The 4,846-nt window shown below is 37.6% G+C and overlaps 1 long non-coding RNA gene across 1 annotated transcript; it reads left to right on the forward strand.

The window, feature by feature from the left end:
- Nucleotides 1–2,325: 2,325 nt before the first annotated feature.
- LOC116412199 lies at nt 2,326–2,856 on the forward strand. Its single transcript, XR_004223577.1, has 3 exons — nt 2,326–2,376; nt 2,550–2,630; nt 2,752–2,856. It is a non-coding gene; the product is annotated as an uncharacterized LOC116412199 (long non-coding RNA).
- Nucleotides 2,857–4,846: the final 1,990 nt, after the last annotated feature.

Below are 4,846 nucleotides of genomic sequence, written 5' to 3' on the forward strand. Positions count from 1 at the left end.
TTTACAGCCCAAATTAACTGCGTGCCTAAGGTTGTATGCAGTAATTTCACCTTCAGCCAGCAGATGGCAAATCAATGTTCTATTTAGCAGTTACTAAAAGTAGTCTGTAGTAAGGATGGGCTAAATAATTTGCCGCGTGTCGCTTCCTTTGTCATAGAATGAAACGTCCATACCTAGAACAGACTACTTTCAGTCAAAAAATTGTTTGTATTGAAATGTCGTTTAAGTGACTTGGTAAAGTGGAATCCCTACGTGTGGGCATATACGTGCAACTGCTAAACCTTTAGGAGTATGAGATCATTTTTTTGTATCTGACACTCTTACTGTATCTCATATAGAAGGCTAAAAAGTGCTAAAATAAAACCAAGATCCAACCAAATGAACCTATAAATACAAAACTGTAAAGAAATCAGTACATTTATATCAGGAGGAAACTCAACCAGTGAGATTTATGGGGTGGGCATATGTACAGCTGTATATACCTCTTGGTATGGGACCTGTTATCCAGAATGCTTGGGAACTGGGGTTTTCCGAATAAGGGATGTTTTCATAATCCGGATTTGTAAAAATGATATTATTTGATTAAAATGGAGTTTATGGGAGATGGCCTCCCTGTAATTTGGAGCTATCTGGATATGTTTGTGAAGATTATCATTTACCCAGGTCATGGTATATTTGTATTAATAAATCAAATTAACTGGACTTGCTGTGTTTTTCTTGAAGATGTTTCACCAGTCATCCATCTGGCTTTCTCAATTCAGAATGAATTGTACAAAGATCTTCCAGATCCCATCCAGAAGGTTTCAAATTAATCCTTATTTCAGACAAAACAATCCTATTGGGTTTATGTAATGTTTAAATTATTTTTTAGTAGACTTACGGCATGGAGATCCAATTTACAGAAAGATCCCTAATCCGAAAACCCCCCAGGTCCCTCGCATTCTGAATAACATACCCATGTGTGATAATAATATAATATATATAATATAATATATAATTAATGACTTAATAACTTTTTTAGCTTTTTCCTTTTTTAATCCCCCACAACTTTATCATCTCACTGTGCCCCTTGCCCCCTTGCATTCCCTTGCAATGGCTGTTTGATTCGGAAATTGGCCCAAAGGCATAACAGGATATTCAGCTTAAAAGGTAAATATAATGATTCATTTCATTTCATTCATTCATGATGCATTTAATTACTATCAAATACAAATTAAAAACTTTGACTTTGCCAACAATAAACGTTTTCATTTTTCTATGTTGAAAAAAGAATGGAGAAAAATCTTGAGCAGAACCCTGGCGTGGAGGATACCCTTTTCAAGTTACTAAAGGTATTTGTCATACCTGAGCGGCGGGGACGCCCGGCGCTCTCCAGACGAGGACGGCCGCGCCGATGCGCGTCCTCTGCTGCTCTGGCGCGCGAAGGTGCGCGCGCATCCTTATAAAGGCCGGCGCGCATGATGTCATCGCGCTGGCGCCAAATTCAAATATTTAAAGGTCCCTCTAAGGTATTTTGATCGCCCAACTTCGGTTTCGCCTCCTAGTTATTGTTTTCACTGCTTCTTGTCTCTGTTTGTGTTTTGACCCTTGCCTGATCCTGACTTTGCTGATAGCTGCCTGTATTGACCCTTTGCCTGTTTTTGACTACGATTCCGGAATCTGACTTGTACCTCGCTGCCCGTTTGGTTTGACCTCGGCCTGATCACTACGTCTCTTAATCCCAAATTCTGCAATACGCTAGGTTCCCTTGCCTGCTCAGAACATTTGCCCTGGTCCTCTCACATTAAGTCCTGGCAGCACCCGAGTAGCGGAGGGCTCCTCCCGAAGCCAAAGGTGGCTGTTATAGGCAGAAGAGTGAGCTCAGACCGGGACCTTGGCTTTTGCTCTGAGTTTGGGACACCGTGCGTGACAGTATTTCTGTAATAAGACAAAGGCATAATTTTAAAAAAGTTTACCCTGGGATTCAGTTTAGGCTACCCCTATTATTGCAGGATTTGTCGCAATCTTTAGAATTCTGAGGTGTAATTTATGACATTCAGGACAAGGTGCAAAGGTGAAGTAACCCTGTAATATAGACTAGGATTTACAAGTTTGCTAATCCTATCTTCTACTTTTCCTTGACAGATCAAGCCCCACTATTAAAATCTTGGGGATCTATGGACCTTCTGGATGTAAAGAAGGCAGAGGGAGAAACATCAGGTACAAACAATACTTTACTGAAATGTGTGCTGTATAGAGGTGTACAGCTTCTGATTCAAGGCCTGATATGCTATTAGACCTAAGGAGAGCTAACCCTTTCTTCTATTTTTCATGCAGTAAAAGAATGGAGATCACCAAAGTGTCTCTTAGATTCAGAGGAAGAAGATGAAAAATCAGGTATAATGATATCTTTATTTATATGTACAGGCATGGGATCTCTTTTACAGAATGCTTTGGAGTTTTCCATCATTTGGATCAGCATACTTTCTACTCTACACAGCTGAGAGGTTTTTTTTATTAGTTACCCTGTTATGTAGCTGCTTACCCTATCTTTTGCTTTTCCTTGACAGATGAAGCCCCAGTATTAAAATCTTGGGGATCTCTGATGGACCTTCTATATGTAAAGCAGGAGGCAGAAGGAAATCCATCAGGTAGAAACATAATACTCTTTATTAAGCTGTGCCCTGTATAAAGGTGTATAGCTTCAGTTTCAAGTTTTGATGTGTTATTAGACCTAAGGAGAACTAACCCTTTCTTCTATTTTTCATTCAGTAAAAGAATGGAGATCAGAGATGTGTCTCCTACATTCAGAGGAGAAAGATAAAAAATCAAGTGTAATTATATCTATAATTATATATACAAGGTATATCCACAATGCTTGGGACCTAAATGGGGTTTTCCATAATTTTACTTTTCTTTAACTAAAAATCATTTAAATATTAAATCAGGGCTGTCCAACCGGAGGCTCGTGGGCCAGATGTTGCACAGCAAAGGCTTCATAGATTTCACTGTATGATATCATCATTTTAATTACATCCAGCCCTTAAATATGTTAAATGACAAATAATTGTCCCACTCCATATTATCAGCTGGACAGCACTGCATTAAATATACCTAATGGGATTATTTTGCCACCAATATATTTTAGTGCAGTTTACTTAGCATCAAGTACAAGATACTGTTTTATTATTAAAGAAAAAAATGTTAAGAATTATTTTCTTAAATTGGGCTCTATGGGAGATGGCCTTTCCCCTTTGTCAGGTTTCTGGATAGCTAAGAAATGCTGGATACAGAGCTATATTTGTTAGACTTAGGATGAACTAACTTTTTCTTCCATTTTTCCTTTTCAGACGTAGCCCCAATTTGGAGCCAGGAATCTCCTGTGGATGTGCTTGCAAAAGAAGAGCAGGAAGTAGAAACAGGTATAAATCACTGTAAAAAAAATAAGAAAAAGCCTTAGAAAAGTTCTTTTGGCTCATCACATAACCCCCCATCCTTTATATTTAATGTGCTGAGTTTGTAAAGGTTAAAATATCTCTGTATATTTCCCTTTCCAGATACAGGTATGGGATCCCTTGTCCAGAAACCCGTTATTCAGAAAGGCCATCTCCCATAGACACCATTATAAGCAAGTAATTCTAATTTTGAAAAATGATTTCCTTTTTCTCTCTAATAATAAAACAGTACCTTGCACTTGATCCCAGATATAATTACCCCTTATTGGGGGCAGAACAGCCCTATTGGGTTTATTTAATGGTTAAATAATTCCCTTTTCTCTGTAATAATAAAACAGTACCTTGTACTTGATCCCAACTAAGATATAATTACCCCTTATTGGGGGCAGAACAGCCCTATTGGGTTTATTTAATGGTTAAATAATTCCCTTTTCTCTGTAATAATAAAACAGTACCTGTACTTGATCCCAACTAAGATATAATTACCCCTTATTGGGGGCAGAACAGCCCTATTGGGTTTATTTAAAGGTTAAATGATTCCCTTTTCTCTGTAATAATAAAACAGTACCTGTACTTGATCCCAACTAAGATATAATTACCCCTTATTGGGGGCAGAACAGCCCTATTGGGTTTATTTAATGGTTAAATGATTCCCTTTTCTCTGTAATAATAAAACAGTGCCTTGTACTTGATCCCAACTAAGATATAATTAATCCTTATTGGAGGCAAAACAATCCTATTGGGTTTATTCAATATTTAAATGGTTTTTAACAGACTTAAGTTATGGAGATCCAAATTACGGAAAGATCCCTTATCCAGAAAATCCCAGGTCCCGAGCATTCTGGATAACACGTCCCATACCTGTACCACCAAAACAGAAGACAAAGGGTTTGTCATGAAGAAAACAATCAGTAAGATTTGTTTGATAATAATTTGTAGGTCAATATATGGTTTAAGGTAGTGGTTTTGGGACTTTTTGTTTATCTGATTGGTTGTCATGGGATCCTGCCCAGGTGTAAATGTGCCCAATTTGGATCTCCATAATTTAAGTCTGCTAAAAATCATTTAAATATTAAATTAACCTAATGGGCTTGTTTTGCCTCCAATAAGGATTAATTATATCTTAGTTGGGATCAAGTACAGGTACTGTTTTATTATTACAGAGAAAAAGGAAATCATTTTTAAAAATTTGAATTATTTGCTTATAATGGAGTCTATTGCAGATGGCCTTTCCGTAATTCGGAACTTTCTAGATAACAGGTTTCTGGATAAGGGATCCCATACTTGTATATAATTTTTTTCCCAGTCAATATCACCCCATTCACCCTGGCACCTTCTTACTGGGGGACAAAAAACCCAATCCATGAGACAGAGTAGTATTTTGCAAGGATAACAGTGTCCCATTAATATGG

This window comes from Xenopus tropicalis, chromosome 7 (assembly GCF_000004195.4).
Source record: "Xenopus tropicalis strain Nigerian chromosome 7, UCB_Xtro_10.0, whole genome shotgun sequence".
Classification (NCBI taxonomy): domain Eukaryota; kingdom Metazoa; phylum Chordata; class Amphibia; order Anura; family Pipidae; genus Xenopus; species Xenopus tropicalis.